At 40.5% G+C, this 21,784-nt stretch overlaps 1 protein-coding gene across 3 annotated transcripts in view; it reads left to right on the forward strand.

Moving 5' to 3' along the window:
* Positions 1–2,685: 2,685 nt before the first annotated feature.
* The window catches only part of LOC149303710 (protein shisa-7-like), a 37,864-nt gene continuing 18,765 nt past the window's right edge, over positions 2,686–21,784 (forward strand). For all 3 annotated transcript variants that reach the window (XM_089481040.1, XM_089481041.1, XM_089481042.1), the window contains exon 1: positions 2,686–2,849. The gene's annotated coding sequence lies outside the window, so the exon portion shown is untranslated. The remainder of the gene's footprint in view (positions 2,850–21,784) is intronic.

The following is a 21,784-nucleotide window of genomic DNA, read 5'->3' on the forward strand; positions in this document are numbered from 1 at the left end:
CTACCCCACCCATATATCTGGGATACCAAGTGTGTAACTATCTTTTAGGCTTACCTATGGATAGTTTTCTTAACCATAGATTGAGGGTCTTTTCACACTAAACAACTATTATTACACTATAACTGCCATGGCAACATCTTATGGTTACATCTCCTGGGATTTGTAGTTTAGGAAGGAACATTTTGAATTCTCAGTCAGAGCGCTCCAGTGCCTCACCAAACTACAAACCCTCCAAAATGAGAACCTGAACTGCTCACTTACCCACTGTCTCTTCCGATGACCACTCCTGTAAATATTTTTCCATGCTCCTAATTTTAGCTACGTTCTGTATGCAACTGGGTGTAATGTGTGATACTGCTACTGTTATTATATAGTATGATATTTTATTTGTATTTTAGCAGAAGGGGGGGTGGGCTAGGGGATTGGGATCATGTTACTACTATTTTTAAATGTTATATTGGACTGTTGTTACCCGCCTAGATCCTCGAAAGGGAAAGGCAGAATATAAATAAATAAATAAATAAATAAATAAATAAATATTATTATTGTTATCATCATCATCATCATCATCATCATCATCATCTACGGTTGTAATAAAGTAGATTGAGGTGAGTAAAGTACAGCCTTCTGGAAGGTGTCAGAGTGTAGCTCCCAGCGTTCTCAGCCAGCATCACAGGTGGTCAGGAATGTTGCCTGACAACATCTAGAAGGCTGCACACCTTGCTTATGTGTGAAGTAGATCATGCTGCTCAGGTAAAATGAACTCAGGCAAAATGTAACCACTGTCATCGCCAGCAATCATGCTCATATAATTCCTATGTGGAAAGCTCAGCCCTTGGTTATTGATTTGTTTTCCAGGCTCACTTCAAGGTGTTGATCTTGATCTTTACGGCTCTAAACAGGTTAGGGTCTGGGTGCATGTATACTGCAGAATTAATACAGCTTGATACTACCTTAACTGCCATGGCTCAATGCAATGGTTTTGTGAACTATTTGGCCTTCTCTATGTGTATGCTCTGGTGCTATAACAAACTGCAAATCCTAGGATTCCATAGGATGGTGCTACAACAGTTATGTGTTTATGTGTTTGGATGACAAGCTGTGAGCATCTGTGGTTGGTACCTAATGCACAAAACATGACATCACTAGGTCTCAAGTTTAGGTCCAGGGCATGAGATGAGTCTAAACTGGTAACCCCCCCCCCCCCAATCATGCTACCTGGGTTTCTCTGTCTCTCCTCCCCACACACCCCTCTGTAAAAACTAAAGAAAAAGGAGTACATTTGTTTTCTTTCTGATACATGGTAAGCAGCAGGACGGGGATTAAAATTAATATACCTTAATTTTAACATAAAAAAATGAAAAGAGATCTACTTGTTCCCTACCTCCTGGCTCCTGCGCATACTTTACCAGGAGGCAGGAAGGGCCTGAGCACTGCAGAGGACCTCAGTTGTGTGTGTGTGTGTGCCTTCAAGTCACTTGGTGACTTAAGATGATCCCATGGAATTCCATAGGGTTTTCTCAGGCAAGGAATACTCAGAGGTGGTTTTGCTAGTTCCTTCCTCTGAAAAATAGCCTACAGCTACAGCTTTTAAAAAAACTCTTTACACAAGCTGCCAGGCAAGCTGGCTGCAGCAAAGGCAAATTAAAAAGAGAAATCTTAAAACAACATGGTTTGAGAGCAGCTGAAAAGAAATAAACAGAATAAAAGAAACATAAAGTGGCATAAAAGCCACTCTGCGGAGCCTGGAATCAAGCAGGTTATATGAAAAAGCCTCCATTTATTGCGTGTGTGTGTTTTAAGGCTGTAATTTCATGTCACAATTGACATTAAGGTAAGTGCCAGTGATTAATATGGACCAATGGAAAATTCTTCTTACAGTGCACAGATTTTGGAATGTGAGAGGCGGCCTCTGTGTGTGTGTGTGTGTGTGTGTGTATGTGGTGGGGCTTTATTAAAGCTATCAACCTAATCGTTGTCTTTCCCTTCATCCCAATTTTTGGCAGGTTCTGGCAGCCTTCTAAAAACACTGGCTAAGGCAGCCACCAAAAAAGGTTAGAGAGTCCCAAGCATAATCCATCATTGCCTTCATTGTGTACAGGAATATGATGAACTGGAACAGCTGCTCCAGTTTCCAGTACTGGAACAATGTGAATAGTTCCTAAGAATTAGGATGTCTAGGGTTCCTAGAATGCACATTTTAAGATGAAGTAGAATGAGATGGCAGCACAACTTTCCTCCACTCTTTTCTTCAAGCAGTAAAGAGAGAGAGAGGGAGACTGAGAAGAAGAGGGATAGAAAGGTGGATGAATTATCCTACTTGATTGACAGCCTTCCCTATCCAATCCCATGCTCCTGCATCCCACTCTTTTTTGCCCCTTCCTTTGCTGGATGCTCACTCTTTTTGTTAATGAAAGCTCTTCCTACTCAGCCTCTTCACTCCTTTGGGACTTGGAGCAGTTTGGAGGAGGGGGACACAGGTTTGAGTGAGGGGCTGTGGTTATCCATCAAGCACATTTCCTGCGCCAATCGGAACAGCTTTCTGCTTGCCAACCAGCCAATGGAATACTTCAAGCATCATGTCTAATTCATGTGTTGCCTTGCCTCTCCCAGAGTGGAATTCTATTTTTTAATAGAAAGTACCCACTTTTGAGGTGGGCATTTTTTTTTTCTATTAGGAAAAAAAATAAGTATTTCCTTACTGAAGGTGTGGCGGAACATCTGGAATTTCAAGCACTCCCCCTTAAAAAAAAGGAACAATAGCTTTTTGTCATTCCTGGACTGCAGCAAGAAAAATCAACAGTAACAGAGGGAGTATTTTGTATGGGATTTTTGAAAAACGGATCAAGGTAAGCCTGATATTTGTGTAACATGGCATGAGACAGATTATGTGCCTCTAGGAACCAAAGCTGGGTGTGCCAGATGAGCCTAAAGTGGCTCAAGAAAGTGGAAGATGGCAAGTACTGCTACGGGGGGCAGAATAATGGATGGGGAAAAGATCTTTTAAATAATTTGGCTATGTGTGTATGTAATGTACCTGATTTATTAGATCATGCTTTCCAGTGCACTCTGTATGTATGTACATGGACATGGGTGTGTGTTTCAAAATGTACACTTTTGCTTCAGAGGTTATTCTGGTTTGCATTACACAGACATAAGCAAATCAGATCTCATGTCAAAAACTAATGGATACTTTGGGATGCGGGAGAAAGGTTATTGCTCTCTGGTGCAAAAAGGACTGGCCAGTGTTGTGCAATACAGAGAGATCTTATTCTGGTGCAAGCTCAACCCAGTTTGAGTATCAGGTGGAAGGGCTGTGTTGGAATTCAGATGAGATGTGGCATTGCTCTTGGGATGGCTTGAGAGGAAGGTGGTCCCTGATGTGTGGGTGAAAGAGAGATGAGGCAATCATTATGCAATTGATTTTAATGGTGCATATGGTTTGGCTAGAATGTATGTATATATTTAAGTATGTGTGGCAATGCTTTGTGTCCCTTTCCAAATTCTTACAGATTTGCTTGAGTGTATGTGAATGCATGTGCATGCATCATTGATTGCCTTTATACAACTGTTCTTTGATTCTGGGAGGTTGTCTGCTAGTCTGTTTATGTATTGGAAGCTTTTGTGCATTGCAATTTGATGTTCAGAACTGTGTGCTTTTGTTTCGTGTGTATGTGAGAGAGACTGCTGCAGCTCTGGGCATGTGACAGATCCTTTGTGTGTTTGTGCATATCAAATCACAGGTTGTGCATTACGTCTCTTTCAGCTTTGGGTATGTGGCGGCTTGTGTTGTGGAAGGGGGGCTGGATTGTAAATACGTTACTTTATGTGACTGTATCTAAGTGTGTTTTCCTTTTGGGACACATCCCTTTGATTGAAATTATGGAATGACAGCTTTTAAAAGATTGCTTCCTGTCACATTTACACATGAGGATTACTTGCTTCTTCCCCTCCTGGTCTTAATCTCTTTTACACACGCACACATGCTGAATGAAGATGATATAAGCTGACTCTTCTGATATTTCACCGACTGGCAAAGCCGGCATAAATTAACCACAGTACTCCCCCACTCGCTTCCGCTGTCTCCTGGAGGGCTGCCGCACTGCACTAGTGCCTGGATTTTAACTGAGGAACAGATACAAGAAGAAACAGGTGCCAGGTGTGAGTTTGTGATGACAGGATAGGGGTACAACTGATCGCTGTGCTATTCTGCACCTACATGCCTCTGATGTCCTTAGTGTGTATGCATGTTTGAAAAGGGTTGGTTTTGTGAACACATGAGGGACACTTGGACAGGTATACTAATAAGTCTGTGTTTGTATGTGACCAGAGATAGCAGTGAACATATATATGCAATTTGTGAACATGGGCTGGATTGCATAGAGACACAAAGCCAACACACACACATTGCATAGGAAAGGAGCTTAGAGAGTCGTGGATGCGTGAAGTCCTTGCATGCACACAGAGTTAGACCAGCATGAGTGCATTTGTGTGTACCCTGACATATGTCTATGTGGTTATTTTAATTTGAAATAGCCACATTTGAGAGTTTTCTGTCTCTGACATTATTTTTATTTGTTGTTGTTTTAGTATTCTGTTTATTGTCATGTTTTGTTTGTTAATTTTTTTTAAAAAAGTATGTCTGTGTGAGCAGCAATGTATGTGCACGAAAGGGCAGTAGTGTTTGTGTATGTGGGAAAACACGCAAGTTGAAACTGATGGAAGCAGCATCCTGCCTTCCAAATCTCCATTGAAGCTGGTGTCACAGACAATATTTGAGGCCAAGGCTGTGCCCACTCACAAGTGTCTGGTAGTGGAAACTTACACAGTGAAAGGAGGGATCTGTCACAGAAGAAGGTTATCTGGGGGCACTCCAGGTAGTCTGTGATGGACAGGTGTGGAAGAAGATGGAGCGATGGAGTGAAGGAAAGACGCGGGGCAGAGTCTAATAGGATGTGAGGGAGGCAATGCATAGCATGATTTTAAAAATCAATAAAATGAGAAAGATTTGAAAGAGAAGATGGATCTGGCTAACTACTTGGCAGAGAACAAAGAGTGGGGTGGTGGTGGTGAATACGTAGTGAGCTTAATAATGTGTCTTGCAATATTCCCTGTCTTCCAGAAGACCCACCTGGGCTTCCAAACAAAGTGCAAAAGGTAGAATAGGTAAAGCTCCTGCCCCTCTCATCCTCTTTCTTGAGTCCCCCTGATGGGTTTTTTTGTTGGGGGGGGGTTGCCTGGGGAAAGGCTGTGGTTGTGAAGGATGGCGGATGAGAGGAGAGAATGGACTCTGCAGTTTCCATGGCAACGTTGCCATGGAAACAGCAAGGCTGCCTAGATTTCTGTCAGATGAATGAGGACCAGTTATTGGGGGAAGAAGGGGAGAAAAGGGGTGATGGGGGGGGGAGAAGGAGTCATTTTGGCCTTGATGGGATGCCACATGCCTTCTATAAAATAGGTTTCCTCACCTTTAAATGGGATTATTTGTGGACCTTCTGAGAGAGAAGAGGACTTGTGGGATTCCATGAGTTCTGGTTTAGGATGCTGAGGTGGTGGTAGTAGTAATAATAGTAATACCTAATGAGCTGGAGGATGCAATTATGAAATCTGGCATGCAAGACCTCATGACAGTGCCTTCTGAGTAACTTGGCTCACTTTTGAGACCATGCTTTTCTATATGAACTATGCTGAAAGGGGAAGCATGCAGAAGGAGGTTGGCAATAGTGGAAGCGCACAATCTGCACATGACAGCCCTTTTGGCAGCAAGTACTGGTGAATCACATCATATTGCCAAGATAATGCATAGCATTCTGGCTTGATTACTGATAAACATTATATCCAATCATCATCATCATCATCATCATCATCATCATCATCATCATCATCATCATCATCATCTATTTATTTATAGAGTGCCATCACTGCACATGGTGCTTTACAAGATGTAATACTCATCCCATAGCAAACCTTCCTTCTCCACTTCCTGAAGTAATATGGTGAGCATGAGGGATATGATTGGGAAGTCAGCTCTTGTCAGATTCCTTTCATCAGATTCCTATATCATATCAGTCTCTCGTGGGCACAAGCATGTGGACAATCATCCACTGCCTTGCAGTGACGATGCTTAGAACAGAGATTTGTGAGTAACTGTATATTCTTTCTGGCTGCATGTGTCAGCCTGCAAAGATCTCTGGGTAACTGATTGTTCTGACAATAAATGGCTTCACTTTCAGGGCCACGTTGAGAGTGATTTCTTGGAATTCCTTTTCATCATCTTTTGTACTTACTGTTTAAATGAATTGGTTTAATCAGTAAATTGATCAAATTGAATTAGTAAATTAATCAAGTAGCCACCCATTTTAATAATTCTCCCCGTAAGTTAGAAGCGCACTCATTTATTTCTTGAAGATGTGTTCATTCTGGGTTTTGCTACAGTAACTGAGAATGTAAAAGAGAATGCTAACGATACACATTTATTCTACAAATGGACAGTGTGCATGTGTGTCTGTGCCTTCAGATTGCCTGTCGACTTATGGCAACCTAATGAATTTCATGGGGTTTTCTTAGGCAAGGAATACTCAGAGGTGGTTTTGCCAGTTCCTTCCTCTGAAACACAGCCTACAGCATCTGGTATTTGTGGGTGATCTCTTTTGTTTATTAAATATTATTTATTTATTAGCAAAAGTATGTATAATTCAGTGTTCTGGCAACCAGGATTCCCAAAACATTGTGCAACAAAATCATAATATAAAAACAGAACCAAAACAAAACTTTATTTAGGAACAGAATATTCTAAAAGCCAAATTTTTAAAGCCAAAGGAGAGACAAAATGATACAATTTGATTGTTGGCCAAAGGTCAGGAGGAATAGTGCCATCCTAATTCAAAGTTATCTTCTATTTCCTTCAACATTTAAAAAAAACAATGAACAATCATATTTTACAAATACAAATATGAATTTGAATGAATGGATTAAAGTTATGAATTGATTCAAAGGCAGATGATTCATGAACTAAAAATGACTGCATCTTGAAAATGTATTGAACACTGTAGAGTAATTACTCATTTTGTGTCTTTATGCCAAAGGTATAGTTAAGGCAGTACCTGATTCATAATAGAAATGTTGGTACAAGATGCTGATGAAAAATTATGAACTGGCACTCTGGCATTCTGGATAATTTCATAGGCCATGATCAGAGACCATTAAGACCATTAAGAGTATTTTTTAGTATGTCATGGTACCAATGTATGTGATGAGTCCCAAAAGTAATGGAACTGGCAAATTATTTTCTACATATTTAACAGGACAACTCTGTGTCTGTCTGCTGAGAAGTTAGTCCCATTTAATTCAGTGAGGCCTACTCCCAGATAAGTGGGTATAAAATAGCAGACTAATTCATAGAGAGGAATATACCTTGCATCCAGGACAAGAGTATGGACCTTTCTCCATCTCATATAAACCATTTGTTGGTCAAAGTAACTCCCTACTGTGTGCTTCATCACTGCAACCCTTTTGATAATATAGCAAAATAGCTATCACAATACAGTTGGGATGTGTGTATTGAACTAAAATCTGATTCAGGTATGTTTGTATGGGATTAGCCATTACTGAAAGTCTTTGATGGTGTCAGTTTGCCAAACACAGATGGATGAGGATTACATTTTCTCTGTGTTGTCAAATAAATAACACAGATTTGAGAAATTTACACTGCTGTCAAAGAATCTGTATATACTAAACATTAATCTTACTTAACATTAAAATAGATAAGAAGTCTCTTAAAACCTTAGTCATCTTTTGTGCTCAATGCACATTTATGGGTGGACTAGGTTTACAGAGTGCAATAGAAAACATGAACGTAAAAACAGGGGTTAATAGTTACTCCAGATTCATTACATCCAAGGAGTTATGATTCTGTGTACAGTAGGCTCTTGATATCCGCTGGGGTCTGGTTCCAGGACGCTTCATGGATATCAAAATCCATGGATGTTCATGTTCAAATCCCATTAAATACGATGGCATAATAAAATGGTGCCCCTTATATAAAATAACAAAATCAAGATTTGCTTTTAGGAATTTATATATTTTAAAAATATTTTCAAGCTGTGGATGCTTGAATTCATGGATAAAAATATCTGTGGATACGGAGGGCTGACTGTACTTCTTTCCATCTAATCTAGGCCAGTGAATCTGCCTTATATTTCTAAACCAACTCTGTGATCAACCTGGTTCTTTTGATCCAGCAATGAAAATGTATTTCTTATTATTCATTTGAGGCATTTATTGCCTGTCAAACACCAAGGTGCCCAAGATAATGCACAATTGATAAAAAACACTTTACGGATACTAAAGAAATAACTTAAAAAGCAATTACATAAAAACCATCCAAACATTTTAAAAAGACATGACAGCAGAAACTCCTAATTTAAGGCAACACTAAATAGTCTTCACTGCTAGAAACCCAGAAGGGATGGAGCCTTGCTAGACTGAAAACTGGAGTGAGCTTCTGTACCTTTAATGGTTATGTAGAAGAGGAACTTTCAGCATATGTTGCTTGTTCCCTGACTCCATGACAAGCAATATCTGCTGAAAATTCCCTTTTCTACACAACCCATTAAAGTTACAAGAACCTTTTCCAGTATTAACTTTGACAACCCAGTTTGGGAGGGAATTCCACAGTTTTAATGCTGCTGTAGAGAAAGCTGTGCTATGTGTACCCACCAGCGTAGCCTCACAGGATGGTGGGATATATAACGAGGCCTCTGCTGATGATCTTAGATAATCTTAAATAATAATTTTAGATATCCCGTTAAACAAGAAAACATATCCAGAGGTAGCTGTGTTGGCCATATAGCAAAGTATACGGAGCTTCAAACGCTTGCAACATGTATAATAGCATTTTGGTTAGACCAATTAAGGTATCACTATTTTCTGTTAAGCAAGCCTTTCAAGAGTAATTGGCCTGCCTGCCTCCATATATCTTTGTTGCTCTTGGTTTAGACAGATCGATCATGTTGATAACATGTCCTGGCTCTGCCTTGGAGACACTTTACAGATGACCAGCTGAGTAGCTTTTACAAACCTGAGTTAAACAACTCCCCCCCCCCCACTAGAACTCCCCAATAATTCACTTATATATAAAAAAGAAAATAGGAGGGGATGTTCCTTCTCTCTCTCTCTCTCTCATTCTCGCTTAATTTCTCATTTGAATAACCAATTTTCAACCAGATGGAGAGGAAAAGATAGGCACCTGCTCCATGAAGGCAAAGGCACACAGTGATCTGCAGAAAGGCAGACACATGTTTCCACAGTCACACGCACAGAGAGAGAGAGAAAGAGAGAGTGCAGGCGAGGAAGGAAGGAAGTTAAGCAAAGATAATTTATCAGAACGGACAGAAAGTTGGTATAGAAACATGAGAAGAAATCTATGCCATTGGAAACAACTCTGCATACCCACAAATTCATACAGAGAGAGCGAGAGAAAATCGATTACACATTCCTAAAAATACCTGCAGAGCCGTAGAGCATGATGATGCAATATGAATTCGCACTCCATACATACATATGCATAAAATGGCTAGAATCATTCACAGATATGCAAAATTATCCCCATCTCTTCCTCACATATGCACAGACTTTTATCCTCACAGGCACCAAACAGACTGTTATAAACATGAGTGCAACCTCCCCCCGCACAGTCTAGCTCAGGGAGCTTAGAAATCTTCAAGGCTGGCACCCCATTGCAAAGAACAAAATGTAAATGTGTGTGTCTGTGTGAGCTGGATATTTAATTTATCCAGTATCCTAAATATTGTGTTTTATGCAATGGTGATATGTGTGTATGAGAGAATCTTCAAGCTAAGGAGACATTTTATGTAATAGCATTTGGCCCAGTGGTGGCAGAGAAGGGGCAAAGCAGTATAAAAGGGTCATAGCTAGGTGCAGGATTGTTAGACGCCTATTAGTGGGATCCCATAATTTGTGAGGAACAAATGTTCATCAAGATGTACAATCTAAAATAATTCCTGAGATGCTTCTCTCTTTGGATGCCTACCCATCTTTATATATTTCATTTCCCATCCTAGTACTCTTTCATAGTCCTTTGCACGGCACACTGACTTCTGGGACCCTGTGATCACTTTCCTCATACTAAGTGGCCCAAAATGGAAGATGTATTGAAACTACAATTCATTGGTTGCAAATTTCTTCTGGGTTACAGAGCCCATCCTTTCTTGAGATAGTATTCTAATTGGATATATGTATATTTTTTAGGCTAAAAGTAAGAGAACTTGCAGATTTGGCAATCTATTATCCAGTTATGTTGATGCATCTTTGGTCTCATATACAACATGTGATACATTGTGTAACAGATTTTCTCAGCATCATCTTAGAAGAGGCATTCTCGTAATGTGAGTGCCACCGCTAAAAAAAATCTTGTTGTAACATTTAAGTATGCTTTCTGCCCTTCTTAAGAAGTACGGCCATAAACACATTTGTTTCTACTGATGATGTGTTATCATAACGATATTCCTACTCTGTAGGAGAAGAGCCATGTGGATTACCGTGGCTGAATGGTTGAGTACTTGCTTTTCATGAAGAAAGTCCCAGCACCTTCAGATAGCACCAAGAAAAAGACTCCTGTTTGGAGTCCCATTAAGCAGCTGTCAATATACACTGTGTCAAATAGACCAATGGTCTGACTTGGCATAACACAGCTTCGTATATTCCTAAGTACAGATTTAGAAAGTTGGTGTATGTCAGGGCTGGAAAACAGCTAGCCTGTGGACATCAGGGGGTTCTGCCTGTTTTTGCAAACTTTGGGCCTGAACAGACAGGCCAAAATAAAACTGCTTCAGGTCACTTTGGAGGTATGCTTGTAAAGGGCACGCGCATCTTAAGAGGCCAAAAGCCATGCCAAAGCTGTACTCTAGTCCTTAAGACTGGACCGTGGCTTTGGTGTGACTTCCGGCCTCTTAGGACGCATGCAGCATTTAAACAGCATTCCGAAGCAGCTTTATTTTTGCATCTCTGTTCAGGCCCTTTGATTCCTCCTGCTTCCTGTTCTTTGCCTAGGTTTGCTCCAGGAAAGAGGATCACGACTCCTAGAAATCTCAAGGAGTGACAATTCTCTTCTAAAGCAAGATATAGGACTTTGGTTCAGTGTAAAAGCAACCAATCCTTTCTGATCTTAGAAGCTAACTATGGTCAGCCTCTTTTAAAACTGCTTAAGTTAGTCGATGGCCCAGATCCCATCTGATTTTGGAATCTAAGGAAGGTCAAGCCTGGTTAGTACTTGGATGGGAGACTGCCAATGAATACTGGGTGTTATAGGCTATATTTCAGAAGAAGGAACTGGCAAAATCATATATGAGTATTCTTTCTCTAAGAAAACTCTATGAAATTCATGGAGTCACCATAAGTCAACAGGCAACTTGAAGGGATCGATAGGGACTCACACATACACAGAGACCTTGTTTAGTCTCACTTCCAGCCAGAAATGAATGTCAGGTCTTTTCTGATTATTAAAATTAAAAATTGAAAATGTATTGCTCACCTCTGGTTATATGTGCCTGTTTGACTTCCTTCTATTGGATTATGAAGACAAAACATTTCAGAATCTGCACTGAATATAACAATCAAAAGAAAACAAAAAAGAACGTTTGCTTTGTTATTTAGAGGTGTCATTATTCTGATGTGCAAAGATGTTCAGGTATAGGCTCGACTTTAAGTGTTCACATGTCTGTGAGCCCCACTGAATACAATGGATATATAGCTGAATAAATCTGTATTTCTGCTGTTAACTGATTACTTACTTGATTAATAGAAATGTGACTTATTGAGAGGACGGTGAGAAACACGTTTCTGAAGTAAATGCAGCAACAAGGCTGGTCTTGAAAAGTGTGCTCAGAGCTCACTTCTTGGACTACAACTCTCCAGCTGACCTGGATAGGACTGGGGATTCTTGGACCTAGAGTCCAACACTCCTCTCCACACTTTTTTGGAGCTCTGACTGTCTCAAAGTTCTGCTGAACAGTCGGTACCATCCCTAGTAACAGAGATTCATAGTTTGCTTTAATTAAGGATGTAGCTTTGGTAAATTTAAATTTAAAAAAATTAAGTTGATGTTGAGTTTACATTTGATGGTGTGCGTTGTAACACAAGCCTGGGGCAAGTGGCACAGTTAGATTAATCCAATAAATATAAGCAGCAGCAGTCCCTTATGGGTGCTAAGATGCTCTATTGGTGGATGGGCAAAATAGCCACAGAACCACACTCTGGTTGGTTTCCAGGAGGAAATATTAGGTTTTATTTCACTCCTTATTCCTGCCCCTTCATATTCATGCTGGTAGGTAGCTGACAGGGCAGACAAATCCCCTTGAACCATGTCAGATCAGGTTGGTCTCTGTTCACAGGAGATGGAGCTGCATTCTCCCATCACACACACACACACACACACACACACACACACACACACACACACACACACTGCCTTCACAGCCCTGTTACCTTGATAAAGTCAGTATGCGGCCACATGTTCCAACCACACGGCAGTGTGTCACTGCCCTGGGGTAAGCTGCCTCTCGCTCTGTCAGGGAGGTGGACTGGGAGGCGAGCATCAGCTATGTAAAGAAGGCTCCAGGGCTCAACAGAGATGGAAAGATGTTCATTGCACAGAGCAAGGTTGTGAACGATAGTGAAGGAAGGGATGCGTCACCAGGTCTCTGGTCTGGGAGGTCTCTGGCCAGGGGCTATCATACAGTAGGGTGGGCATGGAGAGTTGGATCTTGCTCTTGGCGAGTGTCTAGAATTTATTTTATTCTTATTTTATTTTTATTTGACACCGTATTCCTCACAGCAGTAAAGCCTGGGTGCAACTCTGTAAGTTCAGACTGGCATAGCAAGAGCAAATTGAAGTTTTTTTTGGCTCTGTCTTCCTCAAAGCCCACTTGGAAAAGAAGGCCTATGGTATGCCATAAGTCGGAAATGATTTGAAGGTACACGGCAACAACAAATGGCACAAGCTGCTTTTTTGCTTTTAGATCTACAAACCAGTGGTGTGGCCAGCCCTGTGTAAAATACCGCATATAGTTTTAGTGACTCTGTCATGAAAAGAATAATCAAAGCTTTTTTAAAAAGGGTGCCAGCAAGGGGAACCATAATAACTGAGGGATTGGAGCCACTTTCCTTTGTGGAAAGGCATACCTTCCAACATTTAACAGATAAAAATTGGGGCATGTGTGGTTAAGCACCATCAGAATGTGGTCAAACTGGCACAAGTTATTAATGTAGAAGTCAAAAACTAGGAGAAGCTGCAGCAGTTTGTTTTTGCATGTGCTTACGTGGAAGGGAAAGATTTCACTCCACCTCTCTTCTCCCCTGCTGAGTTAACTGAGTGCAAACTACTTCTGCACTTTAACCACTCAGTTTGCAATAACTGAAGTAGCCTAAGGAGAAAGAAGGAAGTGAGAGGAGGAGAGAGATGGGACATTTTAAAAGGAGCTAAAAAAGTGGGAGAGCAGAACATTTAATCAGGCTTGTCTTTGCCAAATCAGAACAGTTGGCGGGTATACAAAAGCTGAAATATTCATGGTTTTCTTCCGTGGGAAAAAGAACTAGACACAGAGGGAAAGCATGATAGCATTTAATCATATTATATATGGTACTGAGAATATGAAGAGGAAGAAGTCCTTACACCTCCTGTAATGTGTGGTTATGTGAAATGTGTGGTTATGAAATGAATTGGCAATATGGACAAAAGAAAGGAGCTCTTTATATAATATACAATTAAGGTAGACTTCCATTTAACAACTTGCCTAGTCTCCATAGGTGGCACAAGATTGTCAGAAGTGGAAGAACACTTCACATTAAAGAGTCAAGAATGCCTCCGGGAGGGCAGTTAGTGTGAGAGATCTGTGATGTAAACTGATACTCATAGGAATGTTTTCTCACCACCTCTCTTCTCACCATTTCCTCTCTCAGATCTTCTGCCAAATGAAGCTAGGATTAGCATAGCACCCTGAGTAATGTTCCTATCCAACCAAAATTCTCTCCAGGCAAGTGAGAGGACTAATGGAGTATTGATAGACCTGTGCCTCCTCTACCAGTTTGTTTGGCTTCCATACTCATTATGGAAAAATGGTAACAGCAGGGGGGTTCCCTTTCTCTGTGTCTAGCATGGAAATTCAGCCTATTGGCCTATTGAGAGGCTAGTAAAAAGACCAATGGCCATTAACTTTTGCAAGCCTCTTGATACATCTGTATGGATATATGGAATTCATTATCACAAGATGCGCAGATGGCTACTGGTTTAGATGGCTTTACTAGACAATTTCTTAGAGGATACCTATCAACCACAAGCCATTAAGTTTTTATTTGTTGGGTTATAGCTTTGTGTGCCACTGAACAGGGTAGGATTTTAGGACAGGCAAATCAGGTACCTTCATTGGGTGACAAGCCAGGGGTACTCTACCATCCTAGTCTATATGCTCACATATTCATTCACTAGATTGTTTTCACTTTTTTTTCACTTCACTGCTTCTCTTAACTTGCAAATATGTCAAGATCTTTCTAAACAGTCTTTCTAAACAAAAGTTGCAGTGGGGGCATTTATGACATTAGTGCCCATTTAACGAAAAGTGTACAGGTTAGTACAGTGCTACTCAAAATGATGGTTTGTGGACCAATGCTGGTCCATGAGCCATTTGCTGCTGATCCCTGGAGAGCTCCCATGGAAGAAAGAAACAGTTGTAGCTAATGGCACAAATATGGTACCAGTCCCCGACACGTTAGGAAACACAAATTTGCAGTTTCCCACATCAGGTAGCTTAGGAAACACTGAGTGCTTGTGATCAGAGCCACGTGTATGATCATCTTTTACTTCATTGCTTAATGCAGACATCCAAAAGACGTATCCGCATTATGAAATGGCCCATAAATACAATTAAAAGAACAAGATATTCAAATCTGAAGTAATGACATTGAACTGCATTGAATATCAGCTGCTGGGAAGCAGAAAAGAGCTATGGCTTTCATTCCTGGCATTTGAGCTTCCTAGAGGCATCTGCTTGGACACTGTGAGAAGCAGGATGCTGGTGGACTAAATTAGATGCTAAAAATTATTTTATGTTGTAACAGTAGAGAGGAGCAATTTAGATTAACCACTGTCTCTTTTTGCACATCCCACCTACAACTGTGGTGTAATGGCTGGCTGAGAAGTTCTGTATTTCAGCAGCTTGTGGCTTGCCCTGTTCTTTGATTTTTATTATTCCTGGCTTTATCGGTTTAGTAAACTGCAGTTGATGTTATCTGTTGCTTCTGTTTTTGTTTCTTAATTTCTTTAAACTTTCTGTTTTAAGCCTTCCTTGTTGTTTTTACTGTCCTGGGTATTTTTGTAAGACAGCTGATACCTAAAATTTAAAAATAAATAATTAAATTGAACTTTGGTTTAATCCAGCCAGGTCTCCTATCTTCTCATGAGGCATACCTGTTTTAGAAATGCAGGTGTAATTTTAGAATAAGGATTACCATCTTTCTTTTTCATGGCAGGATTTTTCCCGGAATGGCATCTACAGATTTTAGAAGCATTTGTTTTATAATGCTTATTTAATATAATGATAAATTTTGTGTGTCTCTCTGCATGTGAATTTTTTAAAAGTAATTTTATTTTATTTTTGCAAAAGCAGTTCAAAACGGGGAGAGAAATAAAAGTAAGATGGAACAACCAGCTTATAATAACGCTGGAAAGACTATCATAAATTTAAGTGTTTAAATAAATCAACATAATCTCTCTCTGTCTCTGTGTAAATAATATTTATCTCCAGCATGATACAATAAGATAGATATTTAAGTGAAGACAGAGCAGTAAGTGAATGCTAAAAGTGTGATGTTCATCATTTTAACCTGAAATATAGTATTCTTACACCTCTGAGGGCTTGTGGAATCCACCTAAACTGTCCATCTGTTAATCGCCATGTCATAGGAACATAATTTACAAGTGTGTGAAAATTTGCAAAATATGTTTTTTAAAAGCAGGTTAATACAAATTGTAATAATGCACAACTGAAAACACACTCACACACTGGGATACTTAAGTTATCTGAAATTATTATGAGGTTGCTTATAAATGGGTTGACTAAGCCAGGATACTTCCTCAATGGATCAAAATGTTTTTGTAATCTAATCATCTAATTTATATTTAAAAACTGTATATTTTCGTGCTGTATTTTAAAAAATAGTTTCCATTATTATTTTTGGGCTGGAGGCAGTCTTAAGTTGCACACTGAAATCAAAGGAACAGAAAAAAACAACCCCTGCCTTAGAACAGGTAAGGCTATTGGTCCATCTAGCTCAGTGCTGTCAACAAAAATTAGATGAGGCTCTCTAGTTTCAAGGAGTCTTTCGCAGCTCTAACTGGAGATATCAGGAGGAATTGAATCTGTGGGACACTTTCATGTACATCCCAAGTAGGTATGAGCTGCAGACCTTTGCACACTAGGTTTTGGTAGTATGAAATAATACAGTTGTTCAAATTACTGCAAACTGAGTTCAAAGTACGAAAGAGCCACCTTCGATCTTGTGCAAGGGGAAATATGGGATATAAATAAAATAAAACTAAAATAAATGTTAAAACTAAAACCTAAAATGATAAAAATTAAAAGCAGTTTGAACTCAGTTAATGCAGAAGGGAGGGTAGAATCTTTTCTTTCCCAATAGGCTCAGGCAAAAGCAAAGTACTGCTGTCTATCATAGTTTTTGTGTTCTTCCTCCTTGGTAACTTTTGCCATCTTGACGCACTCATATATTGCTTGGCCACACGTGTCCCACTTTTCATCTTGGGGGGTTTATAGGAAGTTGCTAAGTGTCATAGAATCATAGAATCATAGAGTTGGAAGAGACCGCAAGGGCCATCCAGTCCAACCCCCTGCCATGCAGGAAATCCAAAGCAAGGCATCCCTGACAGATGGCCATCCAACCTCTGTTTAAAGACCTCGAAGGAAGGAGACTCTATCACCCTCCGAGGGAGTGCATTCCACTGTCGAACAGCCCTTACTGTCAGGAAGTTCCTCCTAATGTTCAGGTGGAATCTCTTTTCGTGTAGCTTGCATCCATTGTTCCGGGTCCTGTTCTCTGGAGCAGCAGAAAACAAGCTTGCTCCCTCCTCAATATGACATCCTTTCAAATATTTAAACAGGGTATCATATCACCTCTTAACCTTCTTTTCTCCAGGCTAAACATCCCCAGCTCCCTAAGTCGTTCCTCATAAGGCATGGTTTCCAGACCCTTCACCATTTTTGTCGCCCTCCTTTGGACACACTCCAGTTTCTCAATGTCCTTTCTGAATTGTGGCGCCCAGAACTGGACACAATATTCTAGGTGGGGCCTGACCAAAGCAGAATACAGTGGCACTATTACTTCTCTTGATCTAGACACTATACTTCTATTGATGCAGCCTAAAATTGCATTGGCCTTTTTAGTTGCCGCATCACACTGTTCACTCATGTTCAACTTGTGGTCTACTTGGACTCCTAGATCCCTTTCACACGTAGTTTCATTTAGCCAGGTGTCCCCCATCCTATACTTGTGCATTTTATTTTTCCGCCCTAAGTGCAATACCTTACATTTCTCTGTGTTGAATTTCATTTTGTTAGCTGTGGCCCAGGTTTCTAGTCTATTCAGGTCATTTTGAATTTTGATCCTGTCCTCTGGGGTATTAGCTATTCCCCCTAATTTGGTGTCATCTGCAAATTTGATAAGTATGCTCCCAATTCTGTCATCCAGGTCATTGATAAAGATGTTGAATAGCACTGGGCCCAGGACAGAGCCCTGTGGGACCCCACTGGTCACTTCTCTCCAGGATGAAAAGGAGCCATTGTTGAGCACCCTTTGGGTTCGGCCGGTCAACCAATTACAGATCCATTTAACAGTTCCGTTGTCTAGCCCACATTTTACAAGCTTGTTTGCAAGAATGTCATGGGAAACTTTGTCAAAGGCCTTACTGAAATCAAGATATACTATATCCACAGCATTCCCTTCATCTACCAAGCTAGTAATTTTATCAAAGAAAGAGATCAGATTTGTCTGGCATGATTTGTTTCTCTGAAACCCATGTTGACTTTTTGTGATTATGGAATTGCCATCTAGATGTTCACAGACTCTTTGTTTAATTATCTGCTCTAGAATCTTTCCTGGGATTGATGTCAAACTAACTGGACGATAATTGTTGGGATCCTCTTTTTCCCCCTTTTTGAAGATGGGGACAACGTTTGCCCTCCTCCAGTCTGCTGGGACTTCTCCTGTTTTCCAGGAGTTTTCAAAGATTATTGCCAATGGCTCCGATATTACATTTGCCAGTTCCTTTAATACCCTTGGATGGAGTTCATCTGGTCCTGGAGACTTAAATTCATTTAGATTAACAAGGTGTTCCTCTACTATCTCTTTACTTATTCTGTGCTGAAATTCCCCTATTCTGTCCTCTGCTCCATTATCATGTGTGTAGAGATCTTAAAGTGGTGCTTTTATGAGATCAGGTGGACTCCAAAGCATGAGCATTGCTATCTAATTTAATTAGATATTTCTATGCTTAGGGACTGGAGATCCTCTCACTGCAGTGGAGGAATGAGCATTTATTTCCATCCAGTGCATAACATAACTTCATAGTACCTCATGAACCATACACCAATATACCTTGTGTATACACATTTTAATCTATATCTGAGTTGCTACAGATCAGGGATTCTAATAGACTGATTCAGAAGTGAGAGAATGGAAGGTTTTTGTTGTTGTTGCCACTGTTGTTTGGATCTAGGAAGAAACTCAATGTTGTCTTCCACAAATCATTCAACAGTGTACAAGCACAGTCTTCCCCATTCTGGAGGCCATGCTGAACAGGGATGATAAGAAGATAGTTAAAAATGTTTGGTTGGGATGAGATAGGTTATACTGGTAAATCCCAATCTACCTTCTGCTATCCCTGAGGTAATTTTTTGTTGTGGTCTATTGTTGTTGTTTGTTGTTAGTTGCCTTTGACAACTCTTTGAATTAGACATCTCCATGTCTCCCTATCCTCAATCTCTCTGCTCAATTTCTTCAGGTTCAGGCCCATCACCTCCCTGACTGAGTCCATCCATCTGGTGTGAAGTCTTCCTTTCTTTCTACTGTCTTCTACCTTTCCTAGGACAATTCTGACTTTAGTATTCAGTTGCATATCTTTGCACTTTAGGATTTTGTCTAGTTCTTTCGTGGTTGCCCTTCCCATTCCTAGTCTTCTTATTTCATGACTTCACTCTCCTTTCTGACCAATGTTTGATCCAAGGTATGGATAAATCTTCAACTCTTCCAATTTCCTCATTATCTAGCTTGGGTTTATGTAAAACCTCTGTGGGCATTATTTTTGTTTTCTTGTCTGTTTGACTTTCTTTAGCAATTGTTCCAAGTCTATGATGCTTTCTGGTGTCTATACATGGCATCAATGGGACATTTTGCTCCAAATAAAGTATCATCATCAGAAGAGAAAATTGCCGCAGGACTGTATAAATGGAAGGTCTGAGCCTACCACCAGGCAGTGTGAGGTGACTGCTTTTGGTGGCATATATTAAGTAGAAGCATTAGTAGACCCTGTCTGTTCCCCCTGGGCCTTTCCTACCCACATTGTTCATCTCTATTAGAGGACAGAGATGTATGTGTCATAGAGCCTAACATGCTCCCTTTACATATGATACTGTCTCGTTGTTAGAATTCAGGTGCCACCATCTGTATGTGGCATTGGTCACACCATCTTGTTGTTGTCTTCAGATACAAAGTGTCTTGGACTGGCCTTGAGAAAGGTGACATTCCCTCTCCATGCCGATAATGATTGCTTCTGCCCACTCACCAATGCTATCTACATTATGCATGTGTTGTGTACCTTCAAGTCGTTTCTGAATTTTGGCACCCCTAAGGTGAACCCATCATGGGGTTTTCTTGGCAAGATTTGTTCTTGGCTGTATGCCATTGCCTTCGCCTGAGGCTGAGAGCATGTGACTTGCCTAAAGTCACCTAGTGGGTTTTGTGGCCAAGTAGGAATTGAATTGTGGTCTCCAGAGTCATAGTCCAGTGCTCAAACCATTACACCATGCTGTAATTTTCTAAAACCTGCTAGTTAAATGTAAGGGATGCGGTGGCTTAGTAGTTAAGCTGCCAATTCTGACTATTGTAAGATTGGAAGGTTGGCAGTTTGAGGCCCAAGTGCTGCATGATGGAGTGAACTCCCATCACTAGTCCCAGCTTCTACCAATCTAGCAGTTCAAAAGCATGCAAATGCAAGTGAATAAATAGGTACCACTTCAGTGGGGAGGTAAAAGGATTCAGTGCAGTCATGCTGGCCACATGACCACCTGAGTTGTTTTCAGACAACACTGGATCTTTGGCTTAGTAACGGAGATGAGCAGTGGCCCCTACAGTTGGTTGGACTACCAAGGGACTACCTTTACCTTTTAAAATTAAATATGAAGACTTAATTAACTTCACTGGCCCAGAGATGCATAATTTCTTTCATCTTTCTCACATTCATCTTTCATTTGGGCAGAACCTCCATTTATCTCATCTATAGTGCCAACCCCATAACATCTTTTCTGCTGGTTCTTATGAGAATGGATAATTGTTATTATTGACGACAGTATTTGTGACAAAAGTGTTACTTGAAGTAGCATTGATGGAATTCAGCCCTGAAAGGATTTTTTCCCCACTTAGAGGCCTCAAGAGATGTTTATCCAGTTTATTGCTTGAGCAGAGCAGTGGGTACTCCTTGTTCTTTGCTCAAATGTGAAAACAGATTATTGTGTAGGAGAGCAGAAGCTTTGTGTCTAGCTTGAACTTAGCCTAGTGCTGAATAGGGAGAGAAAGAGGAAATGAAACTGTAAAGTGAAAAAAACCAAAAACTGAAGTAACTAAAATTGAGCCTGTTGACCTAAAACAGCTAGGTTGAGGCCATCTGCCATAGATGGCTCAATTTGGCGACTGCATTCCAAGACCCCAGCTTGCCAGTTATTTAGTTTATTGCTCTATATTCACCTTCTGTAACAAATGGGTTTAGGATGATGATGATGATGATGATGATTGCCTTAGAAACAAAGATATATTTGAACTATCTATGTATTAGCATGTTTAATTCATGATGAAGGGCTTACTGAATCCTACAGTTGCCATTACCACTGCCAGTACTACTCTCCTTACTCCAGAGTACTCAAAGTGGTGTGTATCCCCTGCCCAATTTATCCTCATGACAACCCCGTGAAGCAGGCTAGCCTGAGGGATGGTGCAGTTCTGAATCTGTGTCCTCCCAGTCCAGTGCTCCAACCACTACACCTTCTAGTCTGCCTATCATTGGTCCTTGCTAGCTTGTATTGCAGAAAAAAGTATCTAATAGGAGAAGAAAAACATCCAGGAAGACATCCAGCTTAAAGATAAGTAAAGAGTAGGTACAAGGCCAGTCCAACATTGGCCCATCCGAGGTAAAGGACAAGGTAGCACCTGTCCATTCCATATACAGAAACTAAGCAGTTCAGCTCCGCCTTACTGACAATGCTTTGGATATGGATCTCTAACACCCATGAGGGCAACAGGCTAATTTAGGAGTGCAGGCAGGCTGTATGGCATATGCACCACTTTGTCCTCCAACAAGGAAGAATGGCCAGCAAATTCAGGAGCGGCAATTGTCAGTATTGCCATCTAGCATCAGTCAACTCTAGCAGCTGCCTCATTTTGCCTAATGGTATGACTGGCCCTGTGTAGATGTATGTAAAGGAAGCTC

The sequence above is a fragment of the Sceloporus occidentalis genome, unplaced genomic scaffold, assembly GCF_023333645.1.
Source record: "Sceloporus occidentalis isolate IW3139 unplaced genomic scaffold, rSceOcc1.0.p SCAF_14, whole genome shotgun sequence".
Classification (NCBI taxonomy): domain Eukaryota; kingdom Metazoa; phylum Chordata; class Lepidosauria; order Squamata; family Phrynosomatidae; genus Sceloporus; species Sceloporus occidentalis.